The sequence below is a fragment of the Natrix helvetica genome (genome assembly GCF_964273705.1).
Source record: "Natrix helvetica genome assembly, chromosome: 2".
Classification (NCBI taxonomy): Eukaryota; Metazoa; Chordata; class Lepidosauria; order Squamata; family Natricidae; genus Natrix; species Natrix helvetica.
In genome coordinates this window covers 110,409,067-110,431,490 of record NC_138552.1, presented here as the reverse complement: position 1 = coordinate 110,431,490, position 22,424 = coordinate 110,409,067, and the positions used below count along the sequence as shown (strand labels likewise).

The 22,424-nt window shown below is 38.6% G+C and overlaps 1 protein-coding gene across 3 annotated transcripts in view; it reads right to left on the bottom strand.

The window, feature by feature from the left end:
- The window catches only part of ATN1 (atrophin 1), a 67,476-nt gene that overhangs the window by 28,181 nt on the left and 16,871 nt on the right, over positions 1-22,424 (bottom strand). The window contains exon 1 of one of the 3 annotated variants that reach the window (XM_081945581.1): positions 16,114-16,150. The exons of the other annotated variants lie outside the window; for them this stretch is intronic. The gene's annotated coding sequence lies outside the window, so the exon portion shown is untranslated. Of the gene's footprint in view, positions 1-16,113; positions 16,151-22,424 lie in introns of those variants that run through there. 3 annotated transcript variants of the gene reach the window in all.

Sequence of the window (22,424 nt, the reverse complement as noted above, 5' to 3'; positions counted from 1 at the left end):
GAGGCGAAGGGAAAAATGAACCCTCCCCGCCGCCCCAGGCCATCGCCTCCATGGAATTCGCCTGGTGCTGTAGCGGGTGTGTTTTGCAGGCCCCGTTGCAATTCGCACGTATTTACTTGGGAATCGCCTCCCTTCCTGTTAATGTGTTTATCACCAAATCTCTCGAGGCTGTGTAAAAATCGGAGCTTCGCGGGCTCTCGCCCCCTAGACCTTCTCTTTCGAATAATAATGGTGGTTTTTGTTATCGCCCCCTCTTCTCCGGTGCATTCGCCGAAATCGGGGAGGCGGGTATTTAAAGAGAATCTACGTAGGCCCTTAAAATGTCTTGAGAACAAGAAAGGAGCTGGCAAGGAAGGAAGGCTAAACATGGGGGAAGAATATTAATTCGTCTACGGCGAGTTTCAGCCACTCAGAAAATGCTGCGGTCTGGACCGAGGTCCCCGTCTTCCTCGCCAGCCCCTACCCCTTCGCTCTCCCCTTTCTCTTTCCAGCTTTCCTCCAATTTCTTCTCCCCTCCCAATCCCCAGTACAAAGGAATGGGAGATGCCTGGAGCTTTTTTTGGCAAGGCAGGACTCAGGAGCAACAGAATCTAGGAGGAAAAAATTAAAAAAAGGAAGAGACGGATTGGATCCCGTAGGAACTGGATTCATGAGCAAATTCGTGATTTTTAAAAAATGCAGGCAAAGAGAGGAAGTATCGAATAACACAGCCTTTGTTGAAATAGCTATGGCTGGCACAAGTGTGAAGGGACTGGATACCTTGAACTAATTCAGCCATTAATTTAGAATGCATTTTTGTATCTTTGATCCCGGTAACTATTAAGATTTGATGGTAATAGTTCTTAAAAAGAGTGTAGACAGTTTTACACTGGCAAGCACTTCTACAGGCACATTTAATTAACTTGCTTTCAGCATTAGCTGACTTCGTTACATTAAGAGAAAATTAAACTTTCTTTTTCCCCCTGAGTTTTTGGGATTACAATCACTTCCTCTTGTTCCATGCAAAAAGTCTACTAGCTGAAAACAAATGGATGCTTTCATGAAAGAAAGGCCCAACTACCTCCATATTTACCTCTTCTTGGGGCAGTATATATCAGAATACTGTGCATTTCCCAAATCTCACTGCTTTTTCCCTGTGCAAAGAGATTCATTGGAGCAGAAATGGAATCCTTTATTCTGGGGCAAAATTCTGCTAATCAGAGACATGGATACATCATGAGGAAGTCAGCATCACGGAAAGAATGGTCATCTGTAGCAGTAACCCTGCTTATGTATCAACAGGATTTTAGTTATTATATTGGATTTATGGTCAATGTAAGAAAGTTTTGATTTAATAATTCACCATATTCATTAGTGTAGACTAGAGTAAGAGAAACATAATTACATTTACAAAGAACTGGCACTAGTTCGTCCACTGTTCTGATTCTTTAATTCATAAAGTCTGAATTAAGAAATTTGCCCCCATCCTTCAACCATTTCAGTCAATTACGTGGCACCTCAAGTACAGGCACAACTCTAGGTGACTGAAAACTGTAAATAATTACAATTAAAACAATAAAGCTCACCCCCAATGATAAAAAATAAATTAGTAAACATCTACATTAGTAACAACAACATGACCATTTATGAAACTACACCTTGTATAATATTGTATATATAACAATACAAGCAACGAGTTCTACACAGTAAATATCAATATACTTAATCACATTTCACTTGACAGCCATAAAAAAAGCTAGCAGGGGAAATAATGATATTTTTGACAAGGTGAATGATAAAAAGAGGTAGCTTTGAGAAATATTTTCAGGAGGATTTGGCACAACAAATAATTAATAAACATAACATTTTCCAAAAACATGACCACCTATAAAAGCCAGCATAAGAATGGCATAAAGAATGCAATTAATTAAGGGGAAATGTATTATATTTTAGGTTATAATTAGTGAAGAAGGGACATTAAACATGATATTAATGGAAAACAAGCAAATCTTAAGGCTGTCAACCAGATTGAAAAAAATCCTTGTTCTTTTTTTTTGGGGGGGGGGGACCTGGGCCTTCATTAGAACTTAGAAGAATAACCATAGTGTTTAAATGTTTCCAATGTAAGCTGGAAAGAGAGTCAGTTTCTGGCATTTGTTGCTTGCTATTTCTATCATTAGTGACTGCATTATAGGTTTTCCATTTTTCTATTGACAAGGAATTTAGCATGGCTATACCTTTTAACAGTGATGAAATTCAAAAAATTTTACTACCGGTTCTGTAGGGGAAGGATACTGCAAAATCTCCATTCCCACCTCACTCTGGGGCCAGCCAGAGGTGGTATTTCCCGGTTCTCCAAACTACTCAAACTTTCCACTACCCATTCTCCAAAACCTGTCAGAACCTGCTGAATTTCACCCCTGGCTTTTAATAATTTTACTACTGTTCTTATTGTTCTTACTGTTCCCTTGGGACGCGCCCGAAGACTGCAGCTAGTCCAGAACGCAGCCGCGCGGGCTGTCATGGGGAGTACTAGGTACTCCCACGTAACACCACTCCTGCGCGAGCTGCACTGGCTGCCTGTGGTTTTTCGGGTGCGTTTCAAGGTTTTGATCACCATCTTCAAAGCGCTCCATGGTACAGGACCTAGCTACCTGCGGGATCGCATCTCTCCACACACATCCCTGCGGCCAATTCGCTCTCACAGGGAGGGACTTCTCCTGGTGCCGTCCACTAGGCAATGCCAACGGGCGGCGCCAAGGAGTAGGGCCTTCTCTGTGATGGGCCCAACCCTCTGGAATGACCTCCCCCCCGACATTAGAACCACCACCGACTTCCGCTCCTTCCGACAAAAATTGAAGACTCACCTGTTCCAATTGGCTGGCCTGGCATAATCATAACTGCTACCTCCTGGCAAACATATTTCTTAACTGGTTTTTTAGGGGAATTGTTTTTTAAATTTAATTCTATGGGATATTTGTTGGGGTTTTAAATTATTTACTCAGCTGTACAGTTCTTACCTTTTTATCCTCCTTCGTATTTATCTATTTATTTAATAATTTTAATTGTTTAATTTTATAGTTATTTATATGATGTATTTCCGATATGGACTGTACACCGCCCCGAGTCCCTTGCGGGAGAGGGGGCGGTCTATAAGCGCTCAGTGAATAAATAAATAAATAAATAAATTTTCTGGGACTCACAAATGAGTGCTAATTATATCACTCAATGATCTTGGGATCAGTATCACGTGGCTGTAGTTCCTATGGCTATTTATGCAGTACACTGCGGATACCTATGTCATCTTTGTCATTTTTGCCTTCTATTCCATTCTGGCTCTGGCAACATTAAGTGCCATGATGTTGTTGTTATAGATGAGCTAATAATAATAGCATGTTCTCTATTGACTATCTTCTTACTTCAGGATTCTGCCGTGATCGGGTCAGAAGGGGAGTGCCAAAAGCAATGGCATTCTCTTGCAATATTAATCAAGAATGGAGCTTCTTCATTATCAATTACTTCCTCTGTGCCTTGTGCCCCCATGCCTGCATCTATCAGCTCAACTATTTGTGAATATGGGTTTACCTCTTTCAGAAGAACACCACTCATATTCAGAAATGGTCTGATTGTCACAGAGTAGTTTGTGAGGAGCATCTGGAGAGCTTCCTCCTTCTGCTTTACTACATGTTCTACTTTAGCACCTTTCACCAGCAGACAATTTAACAGGAGACTAGGCAAGCTGTTCCTAGGATCCCTATAGTTGTCCTATTGAGAACCAACTTATATGAGGGACAGTGGTTGGTGGTTGATCTTTCCCACCAGCAAGCAAGCTTGGTGGGCAGGATAAAAATGCCAGGGCCTTTCCTTGGTCCACATTAAATAAGGACAGTGTTTGTCAGCCTCGTTGCTATGGCAAAATAATGCTATTTTTACAATAGCCCTGGGAATAAGAGTTAAATCCCATTTTACAAATTGAGAATTAAGCCTAATACTGCCTGTCTTACACATTTGTACCTTACTTGCACCTAAAAACAAGACAAACATGCTCTGCCAAGTCTCATTTTTTTCTGCCATGTGCCCATGAGATACTATCTTCATCTCACTCCCCAACCTGTATATAAATTCTCATTAGCTGTTCCAGCATTAAACTGGTAGTTTCCCCTCAAACTGGCAGCAAGCCACAATACTTGCAAGGTATGCAAAATCTGATACAGTTTGTTGTTAGCAACCAAGCTCTGATCAGGCATTTCAGGCTAAGTCAAAACATATTCCCTCCCCTCCAGTCCTTGGGTCATAATGTTTTGGACGGTCTGTCTCTCAGAGTCGATATTTCAGTTGTCCAGTGGATCTCAGCAGGCAACAGGTTGGAAAGCAATGATGTCTCTCGCTGTATCCATTACTTCCTGTACCTCAAGGATCAGCTACCTCTCAGCCTCTGGGTGATGGCAGATTGGGAAGAACCACTCTTTCATGGACATCCTATTATACTGGGCAGGCCAAACAGTGTAATTGTATTTGAAAGTGCTGCACAAACGTTCAAAATGAATTCTGAGTCATATAAATCAAATATTGTGATGTACACATATTATATATGTGTATGTTCCTACATGGCTTACAATCTATTTCAAGCCATAATTTTTATAACTGCTAAACCTTGAACAGTGGAAGTAGTGCAGGTGGTAAACTAAAACCCTTTCCCCATAGCTCAGTTAAAATGCTATTACCTGTAGTTGATCTGGCAGAACCTGTTCTTTTTGAAACTTTAAAATTCAGTATGGTGTACATTTAGGTAGAGTATATTTAGCTGGTTAAAATGAAAATAGTTGTATCTATTTGTATCATTGCAATTTTTCATACATACAGTATATTTATATTATATTTATATGTATATAATACCTACATAATCATTATTTCCATGCGAGAAATGCGCTTTAAGTTCCTCTCATAGGCTTGTATGGTAGTATTTTCCCTGTTGCAATTTACATTAAGCCAGATCATAATCTAGCAGAGTAGGTTGCAACCTAGTATGGAGACAATTGTGTATCATTTACATCACTGAGTCCATGCATCCTAAGTTTTCTGAGAGTCCACAGTCTCTTCTCCTCTACTTAAAACCTAAAATTAAATACATTTTAGTTACAAATCTCTTTTAGACAACAGATGCACAATTGTTAATTATTTGTTGTGCCAAATTGTAACATCCTCCTCCAGGAAGAATTCTGATAGCTATTTTTTTCTTGCCATTCACCTTTAGTATGTAAGTGGTTTTGACACTGACATTTTCAGGAATGTTTTCTCAATTTCCCACTGTAATTGATAGCTTTCAGATTTGCTGGTCTTCCAAGGACTAATCAGATCTGACACAGCTTAGCTTTTCCAGGATCAGCTGAGGTCAGTAAGGTGGAATACCTGCTGTGACACAGTAAGAATACCAACCAATCAAAATACAGGACACAAAATATAGTACCTACTCTAGAATGGGGGATTAGGAAGCGCAGTGCAAATATCAACCTGTAAAAAAGTGCATGTGATGGTTAATAACCACCTTAGTACATGAACTTAATTTATTTAGTGGATACTGTGATTTTTGCAGATGAGAGTTTGTAGCTCTATTTTAATTATTGAAAGCAATGAGAATACATTCAATCCAGGGCTATGGAGAAGTATTTCACCTTGAGGAAGCACACTACAGGACTTCCACCAGTTGAAGAGCATCACAGACACACATAATTCTGCTTCAATCAGCCAAGTTTTCTCAGGAGCAGTAGTTTCTGCACACCAAATGCATACAAATACCGGCTGGCAAGTGAAATTGTTGTTCACTCATTAGAAGAAGGCACCAACTATCACAGCAAAGGGGTGCTCTGCTTGAATGTTTTCAAAAAAAGCATCTTTTTAAAGAATTGTATGGCTGTATTGCTTTTCATAATCCAGTATTACATGAATAATTACATGTAATACATGAATATTAAACATTATGGTAGACTGCATTCCCTAAAAAATATTGAAGACAACTTGCTGGTAATATATACAGGTAGAACTTCATACTGTTACTCTTTTTCAAATCTCAAGTATTTAAACAAATTATACAAATTTTATAAATTTGTATGGCCAACACACACTGTTTACTCCGGACAGCTTACAACATCAAAAAGTATTTTGGACTTGAATTTAAATAATACCCTCCCTGCACTCACATACTTTCTCAGAAATATATATCACAGAAATATATATCATCTCATCTCTTATCATTCTTTCTTATATTATTCCATTCTATCCCTTTTCTCTTCCCCTTTTCCTCTTCTCTCATTCTCTGCCACCCGGTTTTTGCCCCTTCTGACAAGAATTCAAGGCTCTTCAACTCAAAGCTTTTCTATTATCTCCATTTCTGTGGAAAACATGAGAGTGACAGGCATACACATAAACCTGAAGATTTTTCCAAAGGTGGTTACACTGTTCTAGACAAAAAACTCCCATCAATCTGAGGGAGCTGCCTTGCCATGCATTTCTTCTATCCTTGAGTTAGCTGAAAAGCATGCTCATATAAATGACATAGCATCAACAGCCAAATTCTACTCTACCCAGACAAGTCTGGAGGATAATCCTGTCCTTACATCTTCAATGGGGAGTTTCCCTTCATGTTTTTATTGTTGTTGTTCATTTACCTCCCATTGAGTATCACCTGCCAGCAGGAAAATCAACTCAAAACCCTTTTAACGCATTGTGGAGTCAGCTGGGTTAAACTGGTGCTCTGGAGAGAGGATTTAAACCATTATCTAAGTCTGGAAATAGTATGTGTCTGCAGCCAATCAATCAGGGTCTTTTCAAACATTTCTGAAGGAAGATTAGATCCATTTGCTTAGTGTGCTAATGTCTTCTGGAAGAATGTTAAATATATATCCAAAAAAATATCCCAATGTACAGATTTGCAGTCTCTCTTTTCATCCTACAACTATTTTCTGTGCATGTGACTTCTTAGTTCGGCTATTTTTGCACAAGGGATTACAACTCTTTCAGAAGATCACTAGGCATGGTTCAGAAATAGATCAGCTGCAGTAATTGATTGAAAAGTAGTAGAGGGATCATTAGAAGTAGCAGAGGTGCTACCTCTGATTTGTACCATGAGCCTTGGCTGTGGCTAAAAGAAACAGACAGAATTCTAATTAGAATTAAGCTCATCCCTCATATTTCCCAAATCAGAACTACTACAAATGAATGTAGTGAAATGAGTGTTCACAGCAAGTAGCCACAGTTGGCAGCACCCCAAAATACTCCATGGAGTTCACTAAATGATGTTGCCCTAGGTCAAATGGCTTCTTCCCACCAAATAAAATTAATAGAAAATATAGCCACGTGATACCCCACCCTTACCTGCATTGGCACAGACCATGGAAAATCTACAATGCCCTCATTTGAGATAGAACCAGCAACAAACAACTAGAAGAATGTGGCATTCTTTTCTGATTTAAATTTATTGAAATGTTAGCTTTTTTTTAAAAAAAAAAAGACAGGTCTTGTGTTTTTTCCAAATGCCATTACACAATCTGATGATACTAAGGCTATCATATCTGAGTTACAAAAATCTGACCACTCAATAAATGGCTTCAAAGAGATATAGACAATTTTATCTCCATTCTGTGGTCATCTAGATGACTGAAGTCTATGTATAGTTGTCCTACTTAAGACAAGTTGGAGGTTACAAAGGAAGGGAAGGTATTTGGATACCTGTGTGTTTAATGTGCTTGAAAGAATTACAGAGAACATCTAGTCAACAAATTGCCCTTGCTTACAGTCTTGTCAATAGATGGATTTGAAGTGGGATAGATTACTACCAGATCAATGTTGGCTCAGTGTTTATAAATTGGATGGGGATGAAAAACAAAGAACTAGGCTTGCGCCTACCCAAAACGAAACAGTTCCCAACTACAGGTAGTCCTTGATTTACAGGCATTTGTTTAGCTACCATTCAAAATAAAGACAGTGCTGAAAAAAGTGGCTTATAACCAGTCCTCATACTTATGACAATTGCAGCATCCCTGTGGTCACTTGATTGCAATTCAAGCATTTGGTAATGGCAGATATTTATGACAGTTGCAGCCTATTCAGCCACATGATTGACATTTGCAAATTCCCCAGGTGCCTTCTGGAAAGCAAAGTCAACAGGGAAACAGGCAGGGGGTTGCAAATCACAGGTGATATCTTGCTTAATGAAGGTTGTAAAATTAGGTGTGGCCATTTGAAGTCTCAACAAATGTTCTGGTCCCCTCTGTGGTAATAAGTCAAGAACTACAGGTAGTCCTTCACTTATGATCACAATTGAGCTCTAAATTTTTGTTGCTAGGTGAGACAGTTGTTAAATGAGTTTTGCCCCATTTTACCAAATGTTAAGTGAATTACTGCAGTTGTTAATTTAGTAACATGGCTGTTAAGTGAATCTAGCTTCCCCCTTGGCTTTGCTTGTCAGAAGGTGAAACAAGATAATTATGTAACCTCAGTATACTGCAGCCGTCATAAATATAAACCAGTTGCCAAGCATCCAAATCAGTGGTGGGATTCAATTTTTTTTATTACCAGTTCTGTGGGCATGGCTTGGTGGGCGTGGCTTGTGGGCGTGACTTGGTGGGCCTGGCAGGGGAAGGTTACTGCAAAATCCCCATTTCCTCCGGATCAGCTGGGACTCAGGCAGAGAATAGATGGGGGTGGGGCCGCACAGAGGTAGCATTTACCTGTTCTCCGAAGTACTCAAAATTTCCGCTACCGGTTCTCCAGAAGTGGTCAGAACCTGCTGAATACCACCTCTGATCCAAATTTTGATCACGGTGATGTTGCAAAGATTGTGTGAAAAATTGTCGTAACTTTTTTTTTCAGTGCCATTCTAACTTCAAATAGTCATTAAATGAACTGTTTTAAGTCTACCTGTATCTGTAATAGCTAACATGCATGTAATAAATGAATTGCATGTAAAGCATACTTCATAGCTTTAAAAAGTTGTGCTTCTCTTTCAGTGGAGCACCACTCCAGGAATATAAGCCTAAGTATGAGTAACACTTACTGTGTGTTCAGTGTATGTTTAGTAAGTATGCCACTATTTGCAGCTTCACTTTAGTTTAGGATTTAGCAACTGTGGTTTCCTTTGCCATATTTTTCCTTCTGTAACAAATCTCATAGCCACTGCCCAAATCTGCCCTGGTAACTGCTTTTTTTCTACCATTGTTCTCATGTCATCCTAGCTCACATATGAGGCAAATAAAGGTTTCCCCAGTTTTCCTCTTATCCCAACATAATCCTTGACCACTGATATAATTTGGCTTCACTTAACAGTATGGCTACTGATACAGTCAAGGTTGGGATCAGCCCAGCTATTGCCACTTTAGGATCAATTGGCCTGCTCTGGTTGCTGGAACTGCCCTTTCACAATCACCTGGCATGGGCTGCGGGAGAAACTTTCACTCTTCATCCTGTGGTATCTGATTACATAACCCTGATTAAAATGAAATTAAATTTACTTTCAATTGTAATTCTTACATCTTACATGTTTTTTTTAATTCAAAAAACAGATTTAAACTCTTTTGAGAGAGCCTTCACACCTGTGTTTAAAGAACAAGACTACTGTGCTGCAGAGAAGGTTCATTTTTTTAAAAAGTCTGGTTTTGCCATCTGTGTGTTGCAAGTTCTGTCACCACTGTAGGTATATTTCAAGTTTTTGGCTGTACCTGCCAACAAGGGGATTTACCAGCTGGCATGTTTACTGTTTTCATGATTTTGGGGAAAGTTGGGCAGTACCATTTTACATATTCTATTCTGACTTTGGCTGCACCAAGGGCTACAGCCACACATTCAGATCTGAACTTCTTGGTTATTTGCTCCTCGCAGCACAAGGAAAAGATGGAGTTTTGCCTGTTGTATTAATCTTGTGCTTCACTCTGCAATAGAAAAGTGATTCATCCATGCTCAGAAATCAACCAACCGACTGTTTATAGACATGGTGGAATTGTATTGAATGGGAGCACTGAAGCTGCTTCCTATTGCTCCACCCATCTGGTTAGTTTGGCAACTTCGTATTGGCTCAATATATACTTGCACAACCACATACGTCTGTCCATGTTACATACATAGAGTGCTTGATGGTTGTTTTCCCTCCAACAAGCAGGAGGGGAAACAAAGTCAAGGAAACCAAACTTTCCTTAACCTGGCCTGCAACCTACTCATAAGGACAGCCTCCTTCACCGGACTATTGCTGTATCTTAGGAACTACATAGCACAAGAGGCAGCACATTTTATGCAGAAATACTTTTCTGCTAGCTTAAAGATGATGGACATCATATTACCATGGCGATAGATAGGCACTAAGATATCTACCACTTTTGGCCTGTAATGTCAACTGAAGGGGGGGGGAAGGATATTGAAGAGTAGAATAAAGTATGTGATACCCAAATTGAAAATATTAGAAGAACAAATTGTTCTCAAATCCCTTCTTGGAGTGAAAGATATGGCCAAGATTTATGTGTAACTTCATTTTTGGCATGCATAAAAACAAATATATGTGAATTGATTTTTAGCTGCAGTCTACCCACAGCAATACTTCAAGCACTGATGTGAGTCATGCTGGAGTCAACTTTCTTTTCAGGGGAGAGAGTGCCCCCTACTGAGTCACCTGCTCCACAGCCTGCCATCCTGCACATGTTCTCCCCATGGCTTCCATCTAATCGCTTAGTTGTGCAGCTCCTTCCATGCAAACAGGTCAGGACTCCATGCCTGGTCTTTGGTTTTACCAGCCTGCGACTAATCAACATGCAGAGCCTTGCCTGAAGGATTACACAAACTGCACACACTTCAATTGCTTTCTCTCTCCACTCCCCCCCCCCTTACTTTGCTTCTCTCCATCTTTCCCTCCTGGAGCCTGTCCCATCCCCCCTTTTTTCCTGGTTACCAAGCAACGGCACAAAGGGAAAGAACTAGTGTGGAGGCCAAGAGAGGGCCCTGAGCCCTTGCAAGAATGGAAGAGAATGTAATGTAACCCAGTTGGAGCCTCCTCTAGCAATGCAAGCACAGAATTTTTGAGAGCAGAACCTATTGAAAGTTGAAATGGGGAAAAGGGGGGGTCTGTTGGGGAAAGAAGAACACCCAGTGATCATGTTACACAAAGGGCAGCCAGGCCAAGTAGCCTAAATTCTGTAGCATAAAATAACAAGAAGTAGCACCTACTAAATTAGAATGAAGGTAACATAGGTGACAGCACAAAAGCTTGGCTTATGGAACGATGGCTGGCCACGCATTTTAACTTGTGATTGAAAATTCTGGTTATGCCTTCTATGTAATTCTTTCCCCCTTAGAACAGCGGTAACCATTGCCACGTTGAATTTATATATGGAGAGGTGGGGGAGTTATCTTCAGTAAAATCACTTAGTCATGCTCCAGCATTGCATATTTTTTAAAATTTCATCCCACTCTATCTTTCTTTAACAAGAAATGCATAATATAATGCTGCTTATTAACTCAAGTACATCTGAACATGTACAGGGTGCATTTACTCATCACTGAATAAATTGTCAACATGCTAACGTTAATGAGAAGATCCTTTTATGATTGGATGCCATGATTCCAAGGAAGTCTTAAATTCTAACAGCAGCCCTCCTTAAAAATACAGTCATCTGTTCTTACAACATTTCAAAAACAATGTAGGTAGCCATCTAACTTAGCATTTATATCTTAAACAAAGCTTCCATTTCACAATAAGATCTCAGACTGGCTAGTATGTGGCAATAACTTAACTTTTTCTTTTTATTAGAATTACAAGCTATAGAAATATGCTACATAGATGCAATGTTTGAAAGCGAACAGAATAATTCTGCTGTGAACCTTGTGGACCTATATCTTCTCTCCTTCGAGTCTGGGTCAAACACAGTAAATTATCAGAGGTACCACAGATATCTCCCACAAGAAAAAAAAAGTTGCAGGGCCTTCTATTGTTTACTTAAGGTTCTCATAACTGAGGCTTAGTAAATCTTGATGCAATTTAAATGCAGACTTTATGCCCAATCCCCCAGAAACTTCTTCCACATAAATCTCAGTGAAATTAATGGGAGTTTTAAAACTAATGAATATATCTGCAGAAAATCCTGAACATCATCCCAATATAAAATTTATCTTTGCCACAATCAGTTCCAATATGAATACTCTTGCTCATTTGGTGGTAGCTACAATATTGCCAGATGCTTTTAAAATATTATTTAAATGTTAGCTGAAAGTAGGGGGCTGATTCATCCCCACTCTTTCTTTTAATAACATTGGGTGGTTGCCCAAGCACAGCTGAGTAAAAAGTTAGCCATCGAGATCTAGCTCATGAGTTTAAAAAATAAAAGTTTACAAACTGGGCTTGGAAAGGAGTTGCCAATGAAAACGCACTATTCTGTTATTGCTCTTGTATGCAGCCATGCTCTATATCTGTTTTGTAAAAACAACTGGATGTTTTGGCTAGAAGAATATATACTGTAGCATTTTCCCAGACACAAGTGAGAGCTGGCAATAAGCTGCTGCAGTGAAAGTGTTAACTTGAGAAAAGAGGGCTACATTTTGCAAAAGCAACAATCCTTATGAGGCTGGTGGGAAGAGGATTTAAGAAGGAGACTGGGATGTTCCCATATGATGAGCTCTATAAGCACTGGTAGTTATGACTACTTGTGGACAGTCTGTCTTCCTAGATGATGCTTCTTCCATGGTACTTTGGCTCATTCACAGAGTTTAAAGGGTGAGGAAGTATTCAATTTATTTTGTCTTCTGCCTATAACTAGATTACTTAGGGTAATCTTCCTACTGTTTTTATTCTTTCTTTTGCACTGGTATCCCCCATCCATTTATTAGGAAAAGATGGAATAGCTAAACAACATACTTTGCTGTTGGGAACCATCCTTCATTTCCATATGCTCTATCTCATGTTAATTAGTGAAACAAAGTGGTACCATTTGGATTTTTGGGTTAAAGCTCCAAAAGAGGATAGCAACACCTCACACCCTACACATATGAGGAATGTGTGTAAAAGGAAGTTCATAAAGCCCCACAAGTAGCTTTGTCCCTGTCGCCACACCAGGTGGCCACATACCCTGCTGTCTCTACAGTTTTGCATAAAGGCCAACATATGTAGAAAATCATCTACAGAGAGGGTGGTACAGAATTTCTCAGGGGAAGAGAAAGCAGAAAGATATGCCTGACAAATATGCTGATGCCAGAAACTAATGTCATAACTCTCTAAATGTGAGCTTACGTTGTGTTTTTTTAAAAATAAAACTGTTTTTTTTTTTTCAAAACAAACACAACACATCCTTCTTTACATACTGTAGAAAGTGTATCAGTTGGTTACAAAAAGGCTTTCGTGCATCTCTTCCACCGTCAACAAACATAATTCATATTAACTCAAGTATTTTATCTCAGATATTTATATATGTTACCATCATCATACCTCCATTTTCATTTGACTATAATTGTTTAAACATCCTTCATCATAAAATATACCAAGATTTAATACATAACCACATACTGGCATTTCATTTACTATTTCTAAAATCCTCCAATGACACTAAATCCTTATGTCCTATTCTAGCTAAACATCCATAATATTTAATAACAAAGTTTTCTGTCCTTCTTTCCAAATCACTGTTTACAATTTACATCCCATTTCCTTGTGTTGTACACATACATACATACATACATACATACATACATACATACATACATACATACATATATATATATATATATATATATATTATTATTATTATCATTATCCCTCCTTTATTTGACTATATCCTGCATCATATCATTTCCCCCCCTAATAATCAAGACAACTGAATCTAACTTAATACTTTTTTATTAACCTTTATATATAATCCAAAAGGGTTTCTAATCTTCCTTTCATGGGTACCATTCAATATTCATATCCAATTATTACTCATCATAACACTACACATTGTATACATTATTATAATTATCAGTTATTTATTTAACTATATCTATTGTCACTAAATTTCACTACCTTTAGCTAGTTTTAAATAATACTCTTCCATCTATCAACCTGTCTCTTTCCAGTAGCAAAACAGTCTCACATCTTCTGCCATTTGTGGTGTCAGTCCTCTAATCATCTCCTTAATCAACTTTGTATGGACTCCTCTTAGCAACTCTTTGCTTATAAAATCTCTCATGTAATTCCGATGCCCTTCTTCTGTTTCCTTAATCATCTTATCTTTGATTGTCGGTAGTGTTGTCAGTGATATTGCTAATAAAATTTCTCTCTTTAAATCCATAAATTCTTTTGTTTTCTCTTCTTCTGTAACTTGCCATCTGGGGTAGATTTCCCCTCCATTTAATTTCTCTTTCAGTGTTCCACTCTTTCCCTTTTCAGAGACAAACCAATCACCATAAATATCAGCAATTTTAATTTATTTATATTCATTTTCCTCTTAGATTTTTAGGATTTTAACCGCCACTTTTTCCATTTGATTAGCATCTTCAACTTCTTCATCATATTTTGCTGTTAGGTGCACTAAGTCTTCCAACTTCTTCTTTATCCTCTCACATATATGTGATAATTTCTGTATTTCTGAGAGTATCTTTTGCAGATTTAAAACTTCTTTCTGCTGTTGAAATTGTGCCATTATCTCCACCTAACAAACACTGCTGCTCTAGCTTAGAAGGTTTTAACAAGATTAAGCATAGATTCACAATAACATTTCATTTTCACCTTTCTCTGGTTAAAAATATACTTCAAAGGAACATCTGTGTGCTTTTCTTCTTATCACTCTCTATAAACAAGCTGTGAGACCTTGAAGTGCCAAGCCAGGATAATCAGTGAGAAAAGTTAAGAGTGTTTCGTTTCCAATACACAAACCTGCACCTCCGAGTAGCAGTGTTGCAATGTTACAATTTCTTCGTTTCTTTTGTATCTTTTTTGTATTTCAAGTTTTTAAAAAAGTCAGATTCTTAAATGAGTTAGAAAAACATTCACAGTAATGAAAGAGGAGAATTTTAGTCCACAGATTACAGAGAATAGTAAAAGAAAAAAAATAGAAGGAAACTTAATCCATTCATTTTAAAAGGCTTGCATAAATTCCATCCGTGAAGATAGCATTTAAAAAGTAAGATAATCCACTGTCCAAAACCAGTCCAAATTTAATTCCGCCGCTTATTTCTTCTGTTCTCCAATGTAAATTAATTTTAAGGTTTTTTTATAGTCACTTTTAAAACAGTAGAAATTCCTCAACAGCTGGAAACACTTTCTCTTTCCATATCCTTCCGTTTTGGAGCCGCCCCAACTTCATCAGCCAAATGGCTGGATTTTTTGTCACTGGCTTGAAGAACTTTTCTTGGATCAAATGCGATGTCCCTGAGATCAGCAAGACTTATTCTTCCTGTTCGTCTCTGCAGGACGGTTTAGGTCCTTTGGACTACCCAGTGGCAAAAGTATCAACTGCAATCTCAGAGCATTGAGATCACATGTCGTCTCGTTGCGACTTCGGCTCCTCCTCTCCAGCTTACATTGTATTGATGTCCATTCTACTTCTCCATTTTTTGCTTCTCTTGGGAAAATAGTACTATCCCTCAACTCTTAATATTTCCTATTTGAGAAAATATGACACCCTGTTAAAAATTATTCTTATCCATCAGAAGATAGTGGTCACATTATGGGCTTCAAAAGAAGACTTCTAGCCTATTGTCCCTTTTACAATTTTAAATTCTATGAATTGGGACTTTCATTTCTACTGAGGGAAAACAAAATCAGCCTGCGAGTAAACTATTCATGAGAAAGACTGAATAGAAGAAATTATTCCACTTATACATTAAATTATTCTATTTTTCATACTTAAATCAAGCAATTAAAATGTATAATAATTTAATTGTTATTAAATTAAAGCCAGGCATCAGTATCCTCAGCAGTGGAAGTTTCAGATATCAAAGGCATATTGACCAAATATAACAATAGTAGTTTATCAGTTATAATATGAAATGTAAAGGTTTCAAAGAAAAAAAAAAGGGAGAAGTGATTAGATAAAATAAACATGACAAAACATAAAATAGAAATAAAGAGAGGTAACTGAAATGAAACGCTTGTGTGTTGGGAGGAAGAGAAACTTTATTTCCTACCTTCGGATCAGAACGGCACTATCACCAATAGAGTTGCCACATTTTTATCTCCAGAGATTTCTGTAAGAAGGCATACATTTCTTAATCTTGGAGTTCTGACATTTTCAATTATTTAGTTTTTTTTAAGACTCTTAACTTTTTTAGGTACAATAGTGTATGACTGATACACTGCTTTTGTTGTCTTTGGTCAATGCTTCCATGTTTTTATTTTGCTGATTGTTGATTACAAATGAACAAATCCTCATTTACTTTTGCCCTAATGACCATTTGTTTAGTGACTATTTGAAGTTATGACAGCATTGAGATGATTTATGACCGGTCATTACACTTACAACCATTGCAGCATCTCCGCATTCATAACTGAGACACTTGGCAACAGTTGCACATTTATAAGAGTCATGTCTTCCCGTGGTCATGTGATCACTATTTGCGACCTTCCCAACAAAGCAAAGTCAAATGGGAAAGTCTACAGGAACAGCAAGTTGTGGTCACATGATATCTTGCTTAAACACCATAAATGATTCCTTTAATGACTACAACTGGGACTTCCAGAACTGCCATCGCTAAATGGGACAGTCATGTGACATTTTGCTTAAAAAATATTTTGCTTAGCCAGAGTTCGTAGTTTAATTAGAATTGTTAACTTAGGATAAAAGTGTCAAGAGTTTTACACTGCAATCGTTACTCAGCCACAGCAGCAGACTCAACATAATATCAACTATATCACAAAGGGTCTGTCAATCCACAGGTGTCTAATAAAAAGCCATCTACAAAGAGCATGCCAGGAATAAAACAAGGCGGCCTAGAACAGGTGTGCATAAAACGGAAATATTTTATCTTGAACTTGGAACAAAAACCTCTAGTTCTAGAGATGCTGCCAGGCTGTTTTGGGCCAGTCATAGTTCAGCAGTACTGAATGTTGGACAGCTCTTTGAAGGGAATTATCAGCCTTCAAGGTAGGCCAGTTCAAGAAACAAAAACTGCCGGGATTCAAAAAACGTTTTATTATTTTAAGGTATAGAACAGAATCTTGAAAGCCTGTCCAAGTTTCCCTCTGTCCCATCTTATACTAAACAAAATCAAGGCAGGGTCATTTTGAGTTTCTTTCTTATGGTTCCTTCTGTCTCTGGATGGTATACTCTATTGTCCAAATCTCTCATATCTTCCCCCGTTTCAAACTCCTGTTTTACAAGAATATCTGGGAGTACCATATCTTGGACTAAAAGCATTCCAGATATGGTAAGTTTATAATTATTTCCTCTCACCCCCTTCAGCAGTTCCTAAAATGGCCAGCCTCTCTGGATCACCCACCTCCATCTTCCCAGCAATTTTGATTTTTTTTAACTACTGTCACTGGTAGTGCAACAGTATCTCATTGTCCTGATTTCCCGGGGTCTTCAGTTCCTCTCTCCCCTGCCTTCCCTCAGTTATCAATGCTCTTGTTTTTTTACCCTGCATTCTCCACCTAAAATCATTTTTGCACACTTGAGCCTATGCATAGACCAAAACAGTTGAAACATTCATGTTCTGAGTTGACCATAACTCATCCAGAATTAGCTGTTCCATGGAACTCTTTGTACATGGAACACCTTGCATATTCCTCTCTATATTCCTAAAGTCAGGAATATGTGACTTTAAGTCCTAGCTGGGACTGCAATCAAGCACGATGACAGGAGAGCTCCATCAAGCACAACTGGTGCATGATGGTGCCAGCAACTGCCTGATTTTGCAGCACTTTCTACAGAAATTATTTCTCTCTTTGGGGCCTCATTTCTCTAGCAACTCATGGGAGTATTCCTGCTTTGTTTTAAATGGGAAGGCTTCCTGCTGTTTGGTCCAATGGGCAGTTTTGTCCTATTTTTTTTCTCCAACCGTACGCATCTCCCCTGGCCCTCTCTGCTTGATTTAACAAGGAAAACCAGGAGTATAAATCCTGCCTCCTCTTGCTGAAATGAACTAGGAAAGCTAATTTAAATTGTAGAATATAAAACGGGGGCAGGGAATCTTCTTTATTTGCCTCTAACAAAAAAATGTGATTTGTTTTTTTAATTGAATAGCAGAAATGAGTTTTGGACAGAGAAGAGTTTTGACTATCTTTTGTACTTTATCAGATTCCTTCACAATCACAGGCAGTGTTTTTTAATAGTATTTTTATTAAACATGACATTTATAATAAAAAAACTAATACAAACTAAAAAAAATTAAAGAAAAAAACAGTAGATGTAGAAAAAATAGAAAAGATGAAATAAGGATATAGTAAAAAAAAGAGAGAGTGAAGAAATATATAAAGAAATTAACTCCCCCCTTCATCACCAATATAAACAATTTCAGTAATTTATCAATCTCACTTAAGATAACTTCATTGTCATTTTTTTCACTGTGAGCACATTGGCCCACATTAAAAATGAAATTCTGTTGCCTGGTCTCAAGAGAAAGTGTATATCTATCAAAAGACTTACATAGCATACCTATTACATATGCTACATACATACATAAATATATACCTGCACCATACACACATACATACACACATACACACATACATACATACATACTGTATTTTTCGAAGTATAAGATGCACCCAGGTTTTGAAGAGGCAATTAAAAAAAAAAGTAGGTAGGTAGGTAGAGGGATAGAGGGAGAGAAAGAGAGAGAAATATAGTAGGTAGATAGGTAGAGAGAGTGAGTAGTTAGTTAGGTAGAGAAAGAGATAGAGAAAGAAAGAAATACGGTAGGGAGAGAGAGAGAGTGTGTGTAGATAGGTAGAGGGATAGAGAAAGAGAAATAGAGAGAGGTAGAGAGATACAGTAGATAGTTAGGGAGAGAGAGAGAGAGTAGGTAGGTTGGTAGGTAGAGGGATAGAGAGAGAAAAATATATAGAGAGAAATACAGTAGATAAGGGGAGAGAGAGAGTAGGTAGGTAGGTAAATAGGTAAATAGAGGGGAAGAGAGAGAGAGAGAAATACAGTAGGTAGGTAAGGAGAGAGAGAGTGAGAGAGTAGGTAGATAGATGTTTCCAGGTGTATTTATCCATGTGCTGGAGAAGGAAATAGCTGACAACGTGTAGCACCTAAATCTTTGTTTCTGCTGGGACAGTACTTGACCAATGTAATTCTCATCAACCACTCTAACTAAACAGCTTTCCAAAAGGGAAAAAAAGTTTTTGCACTCTGCAAACCTCCCCAAAATGGGCCTGTTTTTTTTAAAAGGCATGAATAGCCTTGGGGGGGGGGGGAGCTTGCAGAGTGCTCCGGAGGAGTGGGGGTGGGAATGAGCAAAAACGAGCAAAAAACCAGCACTTTTTTTGTCAAAAAAATTGCATGCATAGCCTTATGGAGGCTTATAGAGGGGGGGCTGGGGGGGCAAAAAACAGCCAGTTTTTTGCTCATTTCTGCCCTCCCCAGCCCACCGGAGCTGTCTGAAATCCTCCATAAGGATGTGCACGGCCATTTTGTTGAAGGGGCAGGGCTTCAGGAGGCAAAAAATGTTGTATTCGGTGTATAAGACGCACCCAGATTTTCAGCCTCTTTTTAGAGGAAAAAAGGTGCATCTTATACTCCGAAAAATATGGTATATTAATCACTGTCAATTCTGAATACATAGAAAGAAGATGAAACTTGAGAGTTCACAAGCTATACAACAAATCATTTCTTCTTTCTATATCCCATCTCTTATCTATAAAAAAATCCATGGAACATCATCATTTCAGTTGTGATCAGCAAAAGTCCATTAAGGGTTACTAGAGATAACATATTTTAACCTTGATCACATACAACAACTTTACATTCCTTCCTTTTACTTTTAACAATCTTGGTCTTTAGTCGCTTCAAATAATCTCCTAGACTTGATTTCTTTTTAATTTTGGGGGGCTCTTCTCACGGAATTTTTCAACACTTTAGCAAAAAATCCAAAATAGGATAATTGTCCAGGTCACACTCTTGGTTTGTTATTTGTATATCCCTTTTAATTATTAAAACATCAGCCATGTTTTTTTTGTTTAGTGCAGCATCTTTTTCCACATCATTCTTAGCCTGTCATTTAAAAACTATTTTCAGATCAGTCTTAATCTTGTCTGATAAAACTTGTTCCTCTTTTGTAATATCTTTTGGACATAGTCTATCTATAGTGGCAAACACACTTAAAATTAACTTCTTGGTCCATTGTTCAAATATATTTTTTAATTTGTTGGATGTGAAAATACTTGCTCCCTTATGTATTAGTAAGTGGAGTTTGAATGTTTTTCTTTAATTGTAATCTTCAGTTTCTACTAGTTCCATCTACTAGTCCCATCCTAAAAATATTTTTGTTAAAAGCATTTGCTCATGGGAGGGGTTCTTATAATTAATTACAAAACTTTATTTCAAATCTAACTGGACCCTTGAAGGAAACTCAGGTTTTCAGATTTGTTGATCCAAAGATTCCTAATAGCTGAAAAGCTGTTAACAAGCAATTTCAGAAGTGATTAGAAAAGGAAATATGCAAACTCAGTATCCTTTTGAAGGCACTGACTGTGATTTGAGCAAGATGGCTATTCCCTCATCTGCCAGAGCTTTAATCAGCAAAAGTACAATTTACAGTTTCCTTGCAAGGAGCAATTGTCTGGAGCGCTTGTGGATGATCTCAAGCCCTTTTCTTGTCAAGAGAGATATTACAAAGAGCCAGTCTTGCTGGCTCTTCATTTGGTCTCAATCACCAGCTCCCCTTTTAATGAGCTGTCTATTATTTGCCTTTTCTTCCCTGGAAGTCTGAAGCCTTGATAATTACTCTCTGTGTTAAAGTTTTCCAAGCTTCCATCTCCACACTGGACATCTCTTAATCTACTAGCTAAGTGCAAAGATAAAGAATTCATCTAGAATAACACATTTGGCAATCTACACAGAAGAGGATCAACTAGACATTATGTGGTCCCTTCTTATGGTATGCACAAAACGTGTGTGTGTGTGTGTGTGTGCAACAAAGGCAACTTCTGAGCACATAGCTTCACAATTAAGCTTCCTTTAAGCCCTTTAAAGATGTGTCAGTTTTGCTCATGAGGAAAATGAATGTGAATGTGGACTCTAGCTTTGCTTTCTGCATTGATCTCCACAAGGAGACAGTGACAGCAATGAAATGCCTCATAATCCAAGAGGTTTAGTTTCCTAAATATTGAAATCTCTTACTTTTTTTTTCTAGCTATGTTGGAATGCTTTACAGATAGTTTTTTGCTGTAACAATCACATATAGCATATACATGAAGATGTTAATTATGAAAACAACATGGGAGTGGCAGAGCTAATCCATTCAATCCTGCTGTCTTATCCACAGCTGTGTGAAAAAGTCCTACACACTTTATGGTTTATGACATTTTTTGGATAGACCATTGATTTTATGATATTTTATGCTAACTGCTATGCAAATATTGCTATATTTAAATAAATACTGGTGGTTTTTAAGTGAAAAGCATCAGCTTTTTGCAATTTAGTGCTGTTTTGATGGGGATTGTGAATTTTCTTGCATGCTTACAATGACTATGAAAACAGATCAACTGATGTATACCCAGTGGCACACGTGTTGCAATTACTAAGGCCAATGCTAGTGTATGGTTAACATTTTTATTGTTTGTGGCCCTGAAAAGGACCATTTAGGTCAGCGGTTCTCAACCTGTGGGTTACGACCCCTTTGGGGGTCAAACAACCCTTTCACAGGGGTCGCCTAAGACCATCGGAAAAGACATATTTCCGATGGTCTTAGGAACCAAGGAACTTGTGTGCCAGTGTTTGGAGCCAGGGAAGTTGTGGTGGCGGCGGTGGCTGCCTTGCAAAACGGAGTGGCTACCTGACAGGAGTAGTGGCGCAAGGACAGCTGGCGCCCAGCCAATTGCGACACGAGAGGCACTGGTGGGCGGATCGGATGGCTGCACTTGACGAGGGAAGGGGGGGAGAATGGAGCGCCCGGCACCGGCGAGGCAAAGCCCTGAGAGATGGTCGGGCCGGGCTCGGTCTCCCAGCGGTGAGGGGAGGGGACGCCGGGAAGAAGGAGCCGAGAACCGAGGCAGGAAGGATGGTGATGATGTCCCTTCAGTCCATAGCCGCCGCCTCCTCAGAGACTCGGAAGTTCACGCAGGCACTCCGCAGCAGCTGGCTCCAGACGTTCGAGTTTTTCCTTTTCTGTAAAAACATCTGTCCATTCACAAGGAGACCCACTTTTGTTTCCTTCCCACGATATCTATGAATAAATGAATGGTTGGAAAACTTGGGAGCGAGAGGATTCCAGGAGTTTAGGAGTGGAGGAGAGAAAAGGTAGCCGTCACAAAATATTTTCAGCAGCCGCTT